The 14,607-nt window shown below is 40.4% G+C and overlaps 1 protein-coding gene across 3 annotated transcripts in view; it reads left to right on the top strand.

Moving 5' to 3' along the window:
* The window catches only part of LOC112455518 (ets DNA-binding protein pokkuri), a 35,945-nt gene that overhangs the window by 8,540 nt on the left and 12,798 nt on the right, over positions 1–14,607 (top strand). Inside the window, exon 1 of one of the 3 annotated variants that reach the window (XM_025017489.1) lies at positions 13,931–14,076. The exons of the other annotated variants lie outside the window; for them this stretch is intronic. The gene's annotated coding sequence lies outside the window, so the exon portion shown is untranslated. Of the gene's footprint in view, positions 1–13,930; positions 14,077–14,607 lie in introns of those variants that run through there. 3 annotated transcript variants of the gene reach the window in all.

The raw sequence follows: 14,607 nt of genomic DNA, 5'->3' as shown, positions 1-14,607 counted from the left end.
TTTCACACAATTTTTTCGACGTTTTCGCACTTCAGAAAGATGATCAATAATAGCGCTTCTTCGAAGGATCGATAAGGCATATAAACGCCCGTTGAAACCATTTGCCCACTCGCCAAGATTTTGCTCGACGCGGATATTCGCGCTTGGACGGGAAGATAGATCCTTTTATCTTCCTTCCTCCCTGCTCCCTCCTCTTCCACGTCTGTATCGCAAGAGAACCGGTCGGTATCCGGACCGGAAGCACGGACCTTGGACCTTTCCTTTTTTTTCTGCTCTCTCGGGAGGCAGCGAGAGAAGGATCTTCGCTTTGCGCAATCGCCCCGAGTTTCGTCCCCCCTCGTCTCCCTCGCTCTCCTTTCTTTCTCTTCTTCGCGCGTCCCTGTTCCTTCTCTTTGCGTTTTTATCCGCCTTCCCTGGCCCCCCTGTCCCGCTCTGCTTCCTATCTCGGCTCTCTTCCTCATTCATCTCCGTTTCTCCGATAAGTATCCTGTTCCTTCAATTACTTGTACGTCCTTTTACCGTCCACCTGTGCTACGTAACGGATACGTTTATACAGGGTGTCCCGTTGTCCGTGCACCGCATTTTGCCGACGGATTTCTGCGATAAACTTTTTCGCGATTGGTTTTTATGACGCGAGACTTAAGGGAAATTATTTGATGTTTTATTCTTTGATTTTTTTATATTGCATACCTGGCAGCAAAACCCTTTTTTTTTTCAATACAATGTAAAGTATTCTTGTAAGTATAAACCAACCCTATATCTGATAGACGTATAGTTACTCTTGTAGAGACAAAATAAACTCCTCTGACAATACCAAGCGTTGCAGACTTTTTATGTACGCGACACTTTGATTGTTCTCACTATTTTTGCACATCCCCAATTTATCGAAACTCGATGAGTGAGGTCATGCCCAGGTCAAAATCTCGTGAACAAAAAGGTTGCAGCTTGACACCGTAAGATTACTTTGCCTCTACTTCCTACGGAAATATGAGATTTTTTTCTGTATGGGATAATTTTCTATCTTCTTACAGAAATGATTAACCGCTGTCATTTAGGCTTACAATTAGTGAATTCATGGACCCAAGTTCAAAACACTATTTATATACGTACATTTTTTACACATCATATACATCCACATAAATGTTTTTCTATAAATAAAAGTGCAATTGCATTGAAGAAAAGCGGAAGCGAGATACAATCTAATTTAGGAATATAAAAAATAAGACTATGAGGTAGACGCCGTATGTGTTTGATATAAAGGAGTAGAATAGCAAAAAGTAAAGCTTATTTTTTATTTGTATCTTTTAATTACAATAAAACGATTGTTTATCGATAGGAGTTGTTGCTTTCGCAGGAGTAGCCTTGCATCACAGTAAATAGGCAAAACTTCGTTGTTATATTCAACATATCTAATCATTATAGATTATACTAAAAATATTTTGATAACATTGAGTATGATTTTTTCATACAATTCGAAACTCGCCGAAACCTTTTTCGAAGGACTCTCTGCTGTGCATTCTTCCAAACGTCGTCATATTGGATGCTATTTAAAGAAACATATTTTTTTTATGTTAGAAATCTAAATCTAATCGATTTCAAACGGATTTCTCGTATCTTTTATCTTTTCTTCCTCTTCGTTTCTTTTCTCTTTCAATAGCGTGAACACAAGAAATCCAATAAGAAGATGCCACAATGCGATGGATGATATCCAGCTTTTTTGTTTCCTTTTCTTTCCTGTTCGCTTCCTTCCGAGAATCCGTTTCGCCGAACAGGAAGGAAAAGAAAGACTAAAAAAGGAAGAGGGAGAACGGAATAAAAATTTGTTAGCCTTCGCCATGACGTTGCGCGCTTCCCGACCGCTTTAGGCGGGTCTAAGATGAGCGTTAGCCGCAAAGAATTTTAAACCGAGGTGTGTGTGTGTATGTGTGTGTAGGGACTGAAATGTTCCTTGTGATATCCATCCTTAGCTGTGGGTGTCCGCGCTCGATAAAATCAAATATAAATTTTTTTATAATAGGACAGTCGCAAAAAGACAAGCAGAAATTAAGTTAAAAATATCGTGAATATCAATTGAATACAAAATATTACATTAGATAGATATTAAAGGGAAGCTCTATTAAAGTTTTTATCAAAAAACAAAAATCATTACCATAGTTATATCAAATAACTTAGAAAAAAGTTTGTAATAACTGATTTTTTCCATTCCACCCAATAGTTTGTGTGGCTTGAAAGAATTCTCAGATTGTTAACATGGCAGGAGGAAAGGAAAGGGGGGTGAAAATTCTGAATATAAATCTCAAGAGAGTAAATCGCAATATTATGCTTTCGGTAAATAAAGAACGGACGCTTACATTAGCGGGAGGAAATATTTTAGACTATTTTAGAGGAAGAAGACTTCCGTGAATAATTTCCAGGACGTCGTGGAATATCGCGGAAGTGGGATATTATTCTCGACGAGGAAGGGATTGAGGAAAAGAAGTTACACAAGCGACGACTCGGTCGCTTTGAGTATCTTGCCGCGAAAATCTTTTCCGAGAGCTTTTTTTCGCGTCTTTTATCGCCCGCGAAATTCTTCCCCGCCGCGTGGAACATTTCGGAAGCTACGAAGAACGACGGAGCGCTTTTAAATCCGGCGTATTTGTTCCAATATTTTTACGACGAAAGTAAGGAACTCTTCGATGTAGATACTGCAGATGTAAGACAATTTTTATTTGAATATACCAGCGCTCGGTTTTTTCTCTCTTGTTTTCCTCTTAATGCACTATGCTGTCAATCGTGTCTTTGTCGCTCTCTTTCTCTGTCTTCTCTTCCTTTTCCTCCTCTTCAACTTCTCTCTTCGCCTCTCTTCTCGCGTTTCACGCGTACGCTCGCGCTCACTCTGGCATTCCTCACTGTCAAAATAACTATTATTACGAGTCGGATCCGGGACAAGAGACGACGATAGTCTCCTCCTTTCTTCTCGTTCTTCCTATCCCTTCTTCGTCCGCCATCCACTTCCCTCGCTGATCCCTCTCGCGTACCCCCATACAGAATCCACACCGGAGCTTGTTTTATTCTCGCCTCGTATCGAGTTATCTCCGGCCGGTGGACGGAACAGTCGGGACACTCGCTGGTATATACATGCATCGAGTGATAATTACAGCGAAAGTGGGTGAAACTCCGCTTGAAAATTGAACGCCACGCAATAACAGTTCACAGGATATAAGTAAATCGTCGTCGCGTGTTCCGTTAACAAAAAAAAATGTGAAAACAGCGTTGCCGAATTTTTCAATAAACAGATAATATTTCGTATATTACATATAGATACATATAACAATAACTATCAATATCTTTTCCCTGATTGTGAGTCAATGAATAAATTAACTCGATTTAATTAATTTTGTGTTACGAATTATACAGAATTAAAATAAATATCCTTATATTAGTTATATTTCACTTATGTATTATACCTTGTCAATTAAGTTTTTATCTTTTTTATTTTACTCATTTTGTGTTATTTATTATTATAAATTAAAGAAAAGAGAATAAATCTACATATACATTTAACTACAATTTACATTTTTCTTATAATTTTTGAAATTTTCATCTCGACAAGTATTTAACTCCTATATAGTTCTTCACGCATATGCCTTTTCTTCATTTTTGCTCTATTCACGACTATCCATTGACCCGCATCCGACTGACGAGCGAGTGGCATGACGATGGGTGGCTTTTATCGGAATGGGTGGCTGCGAGCTGCGAGCTGCGTCCGCGAGACGATACAGCCGCCGCGTCCGCGTCGCGCCGCGCGCCGTCAGCCACACGCACGCATGCACCTACGATCGCATTATTCCATTACGATAAATAACCGGACAGCCAATCGTTCTTCAGCGTTACTTCCCCAGTTATTGGGAACACTTTTCCGTCGACCGGATCAACACTTGTTTAATGCGGTCGCTCGGGTCGGTCTTCTCTCGTCATGTTCGTCGCCTTCGCCGCAATAACGGCTGTCGTCGTCGTCGAGATTCCTCCCTCCGCGGGATGCATACCTCCGCCGATTCTATTATTATAGCCGCACACTTCCTCCTCGACATATTTATACTCGTGCGGACTTTCGCGGCCGGTTTCTTTCCACGACCGGAGAGGCGTTTAAATTTAATAGGCTGCTCGTTTTGACGCTTTATGGTCACTGAGACCTTCTCTATAGCAATTATCACGAGTTACGCCGATATCAGTCGTTGCCATTTCAAATATTAATATGCAAGATTGACACGGCTTGCAGTAATTAAGTAACAATTTACTGAAAAACAAGATCAATAATTAATGTTATCATTAATTAATGTGATGTAAATCATATTTATAATTTGTAATTATTATGTGAACGCGGCACATGTTAATATTAATATTTTAATATATATTAATAATTATTATAAAACAATTAAAAAAATATATATATAGAATATTTTCAAATTATACTTTACACAAGATTGTCAGATATTTCTACTTTGACATGTTGATTATTTTGACATGATTTTGTAAGATGTTAATCGAAGATCTTAAGTAATAAGATAAGATATCGATGTCAAAAATATCAGAAATAATCCCGTTTATTTTGCGGTTTTTCCTCGTGACGTCTCGGCTCTTCGTTGCCAAGTTTCTTGTAGATTTATAATATCGATGTTGCTTAATGATCCGCGATCTCACGAGCTAAGTGGCGAGACAATACATCCGTGAGAGTTCACGCAATACTTCGAATACGGTCCTTACATAACGTCTAGGATAGTGTTTCCCACATGGTGAAAATAACGCTTTCGCGAGAAATGATCTCGTGACCTCGTTTAGCTCGTTATCATTCTAATTTTGATCTATCTCTTCAGCTGTGATTAAAAGCCGCGCATTCTTTCGAAAGAGTGCCCAAATTAATTTGGTAAAACATTGCCCTTACTCATTATTTTCAACGCCGATAATTTTCAATGTCGTTTATTTAACCATGCGTTTAAATTCGCGATAAACCCACGAATTAAATAACTTTCATCGAAGATATTTAATAATCAACATCACAATGAAAATGTTATAATTGAATTGCAAGAGTACTTCAAAATACAATCTATAAGTTGTGATTTACAAAACTTCACCGTAAACTTCACCGGAAGAAAGAGAAGAGCGTGAAATGCCTCGTTCTGCGCCTCTAAAGGAACATCATTTTGCCGCTCTAAATAATCCCTCCCTCATAAAGCCCGTCGATCGAGTCATGTGTCGCCTCAATACCCGTGTAATATCGATTAATACCGGGCCGTTCGGTCACGTGGCCTACTGAATAATTTTACGCGAATCTATTTTGATGTGCCGGCCATCGTTTATTCATACGGCTGACGTAAAACTTTCCGCTATCTGCGCCGCCGGGTCGATGCATACGCCCGACAAAATAGTTTAGCATACTAATTACTTTTGGTCTGTAGGTCGCGCATTAGACCGAGCATGCCCGTTGTTGTTGCACGAATGATCGTGCAATAGAAGGTGTTGCACATGCATGAACTATCGTTGCGTTGTCATGCTTCTCGTTAAATTGCGCAACACGGGTTATATCAGGTATACGTAGCAGCAATTCCGGTCTTTGCATTCGATCCTTATTTCTTCGATAAAGATTTTATCGCGTCTAGTCGACAAATCATACGAACGGTAGATTCTCTCTCTTTCTCTTTTGGTTGGAAAAATTCAGTTCAGGATTAGGTCGAGATATCTCTTTATATATATTTTTCTAATTTTTTTCCTTGTATTTCTATATGTTTTCCACGTATCCCACGACATGCATTTCTGCCCGGTGATTCACGCGCGTGATTTTTCGTCACGGGGGGGGGGGGGAAGAAGCGAAAATGAGCGCAGCTAAACATTCGGGCGTTAAGTAAAATAGAGCGAAGGTGGGCGAAAATTCGGTCGATTTTAGCGCGGCTCCGAGAGTGGGCGGTCGCGCCGCGTCGCACTATTGTTTCTCATTGCCCAGCGGACGCTTCCTGTTGGCAAGCACTTCCTAGTGGCGTATTTATATACGCTACTACCAGACGCAGATCCGCGTTCCTGGTACACATTGGCCGTGTCCCTACTCCCTACCCCCCGGTGTCGGCGCGATTCCTTTGGCTTATATTAGGCGCGATCGCGTCTCCCGCGGGCCGTACGCGCGATTCTCGGAATCTCGATTTAGCAAGATGGGTCTCCTACGAGCCAATAAACTCGATAAATCCGGAACGTGTGTGTCCGTTAATACGACATAGGTTAGCACGAGTAATATGTACTGCATGTGGGATATGTAGCGTTTCTTCTTTGAAAATTTGTCGCATTACCCCCATTTTTGTTGTGTTCTATTAGTGATTTTGTTTCATCTATTTTAGTGTTAAAAATATTTTGAGTCACTACACTGTAAATAAACTGGTTACTATAGTTATTAGCTCATAATATTAGACATCGAACCTTCCAATTAATCTTCCGAGGTTGCAACCATGAATCGCTTTGATTTAAGGTGCTAAAAGTGGGATTTATTTTGCTTCGCAAAATTAACGGGGAATAAAAAGTTATTAACAATATTATCAACAAAAAAAAGCGATTTTTTTTATTTTTTCTCAAATTTTTTGAAAACTAAGTAAGATAGGGTAGTAACTAACTATACATACTTTTTTGTAGAGCACAAAATTATCTACAATAATGATTTGAACAACATTTATCGTCAAGTCAGTCGGTTAGCTTGCACACGCCGTCAAACTCCGAGACTCGAATCCCGAAAACCCTCGATTTCGTCGTTTTTTTTAATGTTGCGCCGATGATTTTTTTCAGTCATTTAAAATAGAATTAAAAATCATATAAATTAATTTAGTAATTATTAATTTGGCGCCGACTTCAAACAATTGAAAGAGATTCTTAAAAGTATTATTAATTTTGCACCGATTTAAAAAAATTGAAAGGAATTCTTAAAAGGCAATACTTTCAATTATTTCATACTTTTTAAAGCTTTTTTCAATTCTTTTTTTTATTTTTTATTTTTTTAATACCTTTTAGAGCTTTTTTGAAGTTGGTTCTATTTTTAAAAAAATTTTTTTATCCTATATGTTCCTTTTTACGGATATTTCTTGAATATTCCGCGGTTCCGATATTAAGCTAACAAACGTTGGCTACACTTTTCTTTTTGACATTTTTTTATCATTTTCCTTATAATTGCGTTCTATTAAGCTAGGTTTGTTGCTTTTCTTTGAGTCGAGGGGCTAACAGTAGTAATGATGAAGTGGTCGATAAAGAATTCCCTAAATTCTCTGACCTTTTTCACAAAATAAAAGTTGTAAGGAAGATAGCCAGGCTATATTTAGGATTAAGAAGAATGGCTATATTTTACAATCTATTTACAGCCATTTTTACTTGACATGAAATCTAATTTTGCCTGCCAAGGTTTAAAATTAATATAAAAATAACACATAACTAGATCGATTATAGGAAATTATCTTAGCCTCAGAATTTATAATTCTATTAATAATATTCGTTTCTGCTGTAAAATAATCTGGTATTGAAGCACATCGCGCTGGGAAAAATCTGCGGCTAATAGCTGTAAGTTTATTATCGCCGAGTGTAATGTGCATTTAACGTGCTGGTCATTAAAGGCGGCCGCAGGGAATGTATTTTGTCGACGTTATACAAACATGTCTTTCTTTCTCTTTCTCTTCCTTCGCCTTATACCCCGAGTGCTCCACACTACGGACGCACATGTTTGCATTTAAGTTCTTGGAAGCGAAACTTTTGATCATTTTTAATTTTACTTCTTTTCTTCTTCTTCCCTCTACTGAATACGTCTTGACCCTCCATCAGAGATAGTTTTCTAAATGGCCACGGAAAGACCCTTTTTATCTCGTACACAATTTCCGAACATTCGCCAATCGTTGATCAATAATATTAGATACTCATGGTTCTTAGTTAGTGTTTCCTTTTTGTAAAGTCAATAATTCTATGAAAATTGCTTTTTATACCGTGTTTGTTCGTCTGTCAAAAATGACGTACGTGTTTTCGAAGACAGCGGGAAATAGGGATAAATAACGGACAAAAGCAGAGGATAGCAGAGGTAAATCTTTTCAGAATTTGGGGACCATTTTAGTAGTCGAAAGTGAAACATAGAGGAAAAAACGGGGGAGAAGGTGAAGGTAAGGAGAGGAACGGAAGAGAGCTTCTAAGAGGACGCTGGAAGGAGGAAGCTGTTTCCCATGACGAGAGAGTAGCTGATGCCGAGGGTGAACCAGGCTTTTTATCGACTTCCGGCGTTACTTGCATGCACGTGCATCGGAGGCCACACGCTGCTCTCTTTGTGGCCGACCCGGCCAGTGGTTCTCAGCCTCGAATAACGTTACTCTACCGCGCGTAACAGGTTGTCGATTTTTCGTCGCAGCTGACTGCCTCGGCATTTCCGATACATACCCACCACCTTGGCGCTACACACCTTGGAGTGGGTGCCGGATACCTTATTCGGACGCGAATAAATCCGTAATAATCCCCCGGACTCTCCCGGAATGGTATTTCGGAAAGGGATATCGTTGCGAGGAGGTACGTTGCTGGGATACGTGGATCGCGAGAGATTATCTCGAGCGATCAACGGGTACGATACCTCGAGTGCTAATTGTTAAAGACCGTTCCTTAATAACAGTGTGCACCGCGTGCCGATACCGGTCGCGCTGTGGACCTCTCGGCCGAGCGCTTTCGCGCGAGTGTGTGTGTGTGTGTGTGTGTGTGTGCGCGCGCGCGCGCGCTACGTGTGAATCTCTCTGGCCGCGCTGGTGGCGAGGTAACATGTGGAACACCGCTCGAGGGCGACGCGGATCCAGTTCCAGGACGTATCTGCCTCGAGATCTTCGAAACGAGCAGCGCTCGCGGCCCGCTCGAGAGCATTGCCGCGCGATCGCTTCCGTCTCAGGCTAAGATGCGAGATACCGGCGCGGTGGGTTTTTCACCGAGCTCCTCATCTTTCTTCCACCGAGGAAGGAACGAGGATAATCAAATAACACTCGAGCGATAGAATCGTCATAATTATGTTAATGCGTTAAGCGAGGCGATTATTTACATCCCACGCAATTCCATACACGTGATATACGTTGTCGCATAATTACACGGCTCGCCGCGAGTATACTTTCGTCGTTGCGTCACAACTCGGAAACGTCGATCTTGAAGCGTTGCGAAGGATGTAGATGGGATGTAAATCAAACCTATAGGTCGAACGCGCGTTAAAGACGAGTATCGTTTTCCTCCCGGAATCGCCGGTCGTGCGTAGCGAAACGCGTCTCACGGAGGACGCGTGCGAAATCGCCAACAGGTGTTGCCGACGTAATCGTCGACGTGTGATTTTATATACTTGACGGCGATCGTGCGTAATTGCACCGCAATTTATCGCGCGGGCCCGCGCGCTTGTTACGAAGAGACCTGGGGATTTAAACTCGATCGGCGCTCTCTTTCCTTCGGAATACCGTTCCCATTTACGACACGTAAAAATTCCCGCACGTGCGCGTCTACGTTCAACGCTCGGTTTTTCCTGAGAAAGAAATGGGACTCTCCCTGATCTTCCTCTTCGAGACATTTAATTCCGAGATTGCTTGGAAAAACACGAAATGTATTGGAGAGTCTTTTAAGGGCTTCAGTGAGAAGCATAAATTTAAAAGTAAATCTCTCACAGTCCATCTCGCGTAATAGACTGAGGGAATGATCATTTCTGACTCGTAGTCAGATCTTCCGTTGAATCTCCACAAGGCAAACATCCCGGATCATGCCTGACATGTCGACATTGGCGGGCAGGTGCCTCGAAACTATCAGCGGGAGCCGGGAGAGAAGGAAACGAAGCCGGAGGGAACGACGGCGGTGAGTGTCGAGGGCACGGAGGAAAGAAGCAGGAGACGAATGGAGGAAGGGGGTGGTGGACGAGAAAGGGTCACTGACACGTCGTCGAGTCGAGTCGTTTTATCGGTCGAGTGCGCAGCCCACATGGTTAAGCTACGTCCACGCCATCCTGCTCCCCTTTCATTCCGTGTCGAGATTCGATCTCTCGCCTCTGGGCTTCTTTTTACATTTCCTACATTAAATTAATATGTATTTTTCGTGACTCGCGCGCGCGTGAAGAACAAGAGATAATAATTGAATTCATTTAGCGAACGTGAATTTTCACGTGTTATTTCGCATACTTCGCGAGTGAGAGTATCGCTTAATCGAATTTGAAATTGATTTTTTTTCTTGGCAATAAAATGAATTTAATCCGATTTTCTAAGCTTCATCGCGGACTCGATCAATAAAATATAATTTAAATCGAGTATCTGTTAAAATGTATTTTACATTACATTAACTTCTAGCTCTTACTTTGCTAAAATTTTTCGACTTTTCATGTTAAAGATCTTAAATATATAAGCACAATCGACTCGAAATGTAATTACTAAAAATACTTTTTCCTGAAGCCGGATTACTTACGGAATGAATCGATAAGCAACCTCGATTTCCCCTATCTTTATTACATATTATTCATTTACGAGAGAGATTCTCAGAATATCGTCGCATCATGCCGTCATGAGGAAGAAAATATTTGATGATATTTGAAGATTGGTATCTCTTCAATTCACGATTATGACGGTTTTTATTTATTCAAGTTTTATTTGCCCAGTTTTTTTAATAACGGCGCATTATCTCGTGCAGCTGAGCAACCAATGCGCGAAATTCCAAATACTAAACTTTAATACTGCGATAATTACGGCGGGCTATATTTGTGCCAGTCACAACGCTGCGCGCGACACACGAGATGAAGCGAAGACAAAGAGAGAGTAAAACGACCAATTGCAATATTTGTTGTATTTAGTATTGCAAGTTATTTATATTATTCCCTTTTTTATTTTCGCACAGAAAGAAAGAAGTGTCAAATCAATATTGATGTATATATGTATGTAAAAATATGTAATTTTAAAATGAGACTATATATTGCGTTCAACAAAAAAAACTTACTTAAATGAAGTCATTTATATTATGATTAACCAAAATATTATATAGTATAATCAAGAAAAAAAGTTGAAATAAAAGTTGAAATTCTTATAAGAAGATTATATATTCTTGCGTATATACAAGTAGGTATATCAGTGTTGATTTGATACTTCTTTTTTTCTGCGCGATGATAATTTGATATTGGCCAACTTAATTATCTTATTTGTTAATTTATCCGCTATCTTGAAGTAGAAAAATTGCAAAATTTCTTAATTTCTTTTCCAAACTTCTCACAGTTTTTTACTTATGAATCTTCGTTGTATTAGTTGCAAGTTAACGAGTAGCAAATCACACCCCGCGCATGCAGGGATCATTATGATGGTATTTAATTAAACCGCGTCGGGTCAGGCAATCACGCGTGACTTAATTCCGTCTGGTAATCGTGGATTTTTCCAACATCCCGCGCTCCATCGGGGATTCTTTTCGACTCGCGAGTCCGGGTTATCGCTGGATGTCGCAAGAGCGGCGCCACGTAGTTGCAAGAGTCGGCTGAACCGCTATTGTCTCATCCTGCATTTCTTTCGCCACAAGCGACTAAGTAGATATACGATATTTTTTATTGAAAATGTAGAACAAGTCTCCCCCGGAGTCTACAGATTGTCTGTCTATAATAATCGGGAAACGGTTTATTTTCACGATTGCAGTTACATCGACTGACGATAAATTCAGATAAATTCAATGAAAACTTATTTCGTAAAATTGTGAAAGAGCACCTTATTAATATAAATAAACTTCGAAAGCGCTTGTAAAATTAAAAAAAAAAAACTATTTTCCACCGCTCGGCGTCGAAGACGCGATATTTTTCTTACCGATAAAGGCTTATCTATAGACTCGCTAATGTGCGTTGCAAGCGCAATTATGTGCATGCGCGCAGGTGGAGCGCTGTTGCGTTATCAAATATTTCGTAACTTGTGTCTGTATGGAAATAAAGTGTAACAGGCGCGATAAAGAGGAAAGGGGGAACAGAGAAAGGGAGACAGAAACGGAAGAGGCACATATTGAGTATCATGTGATAAGCTTTTCGAATTAACCTATACAGTAACGTCAACAAAAATTAGCAGACAAAGGAAAAATCGAAATAAAATTTACTTGACGTTTACATATAGATATGTATTTTTACACATTTATTAAAATATACAAAGTAGCTTTTATCGCCAGATACAAGTAAAAATTCCTGATGGATTCGGTGACGATCCCACGATTATCAAAATGGAGGACCCATGATTTACGCGGATGCTGACCCCTTTGTTTGTAGGAGCAGGTAAAAGGATGAACCGGGAAATATTCAGTCGGAAGGAAGGTAAAACTTACCGAAAAAAAAACCTAGCTAGTCGATATCTCTTCTGTTAGCACAGTTGCTCTCGCCGTCACGAAACGTCGGAAAATCCAGGCTGCTAAGGAATCCCGCAAACATAAATCAGTCAATAAGCGCCGGCTGCGCACCTGTAACGTCGCTTTCGCTCTCGTGACCTCAGAAATTCACGTCCGTACCTCGATAAGGCAAACTTGAAAAAATTTAAAATCGAACGCAGACGAAATCGCGATGTTATGTATACGATTACGTATACGCTCGCGTATCGAAAAGTTGGAAAAATAATACTCGCATACGATCTATTATTATCGTAATATTTTCTGTGAAAACATCGAAATTCCATGAAGATTTGCGGTTTTAAAGCAGTTACATCGTGACTGCCTATTATTATTTTTATTATTATTATTATTATTATTATTATTACGTCAATTGTTACGTCAACGGGTCTCTAAAGAAGCATGCAATCGCTTTTTTCTCGACCGTAGATCGATGGAATACGTTGCAATCTTTCGAGATTACGCGAATTTGAGAATCATGCTGCGATTAACGTATTTCTGTCAAAATAAATTCGACCGTGCTGAAGAGCATTCTTCGGACACGATCTACCCCCCTCCGAGCAAGTTTCAACATCCATCGTTATCTATATTTAATGAAATAACAATCTCGCCGATTTCCACGGCGGAGCGGCAAGATCTCGCGATTTATCGGCGACCGATCGGAGTCTCGATAACGCGCACCGTGCTATCTCCGTCCTGATCCGCGAAATTATCGCACGCTTTTCGTATCGGCATGACGATAATACGTTCTCGGCGCGACGTGGAAGCGGCGATAAGGTCTTCGCGATTCGGATCGACCGCGATCGCGAAGATTCGCTTCCGCCTTGAGGAACGATACGCGCGCGCGCGCGCTCATCACGATTAAGTCACCTTCTGTTTTACGCGAAAAGCACGGGCACGTGATAAGCGCGCGTCGATAATGCACGTTTCTCGATACCTGTCGTGCGTCAAACGCATAAATACTTGGAAAACGCAACGCGAAGGGCCCGGCAGAGAGTTTATCTTCGAGGACGTCGAGAACGCGCCTTGCGTTTGACAAATTAAGGAAGGGGGAAAATGTGACGACGTACTCGGTATTCTCTCTATATGAGAAATTATTGAAACGTACCAATTAGGACATTTTCAGAATATCGTAATCTCTTCCTCTTTGAAACGTGTATGCATTGATTATTTTTTGTACAATACTTAAATACACAATCCATCCAAAAAAGTCCAGACAGTCTGAGCGAAAGTACAAAATATATTGTAAATATTGTTCTCCATGCACGTTATAGCGAGATCGAAATATCCGTCGCTACCGTGAGGAAAAGACCACGGATGTTACCGCTTCTCAAGTGAACAGCAAATGGGAAATTATTTGGATTTCTGATTAGATAAAGAACGCGGCGTATCTGATTATCGCTGTTATGCGTGACCTTACCTGCGTTCGACTATGGAATGAAAATTGAGAGAAAGAGAGAGAGATCGACGCCATTTATTATACCGCGACGTTCCCTGGTTCGTTAGTTAAAAAGTTCCGGGAGTGGAACTGCTTAGCGGAGCTCGTGATTGGAAAGTCGTCCTGATGCCTTTCCTGTCTTTTTCCACGTGACCTTGGACTGGTCGGCGAACTCGAGTAATTTTCGATCATCGCAAGCTCGACGCTTGCGTCACGTCCTCGCAGATTCACCAGCAAGTTGGTAAACCAAGTTTTCGGTAAGAACAAGTCATTAGACAACTGGATTTTCTCGCCACCCGACGAGATAAAGTTTGATAATTCGTCCTCTTCATACTTATGCGTCAAGTTTATTTCGTTGCTGTTCGTTGCAGCTTTTCAATTCTTATCGTTGAATAATATGGCGCAATATTTAATACTTTTTTCCGGTTTGATTAAATCAGCGGTTTGCGGATTAGCTTCACGCAAATAACACGTAATTTTATATCGAAACGAGAGGTCACGTATCTGATCTTCAGTAAATTATGCAGTTGGCGTCAGAAAATCGATGAACTTTTTGCTTAAATAGGTAATTTCTGCAAATGCGTTTCTATATATACAAGTCGAAAGTGGTAACGATAATTAATTAATTATCTTATAGCATTATTAATACGCTTGAATCGTTAAATTATTCGCGAATCGTAAATATTAACATTCTAAAAACTCTGGTCATTGTATCTTCAGCTTCTCTAGGAGAGCGAGAGCGAGAGAGAGAGAGAGAGAGAGAGAGAGAGAGAGAGAGAGAGAGAGAG

This window comes from Temnothorax curvispinosus, unplaced genomic scaffold, assembly GCF_003070985.1.
Source record: "Temnothorax curvispinosus isolate PA1 unplaced genomic scaffold, ASM307098v1 QBEX01006162.1, whole genome shotgun sequence".
NCBI classification, from domain to species: Eukaryota; Metazoa; Arthropoda; class Insecta; order Hymenoptera; family Formicidae; genus Temnothorax; species Temnothorax curvispinosus.
The sequence above is the reverse complement of the archived record's forward strand: the minus strand, read 5'-3'. Positions and strand labels throughout refer to the sequence as shown.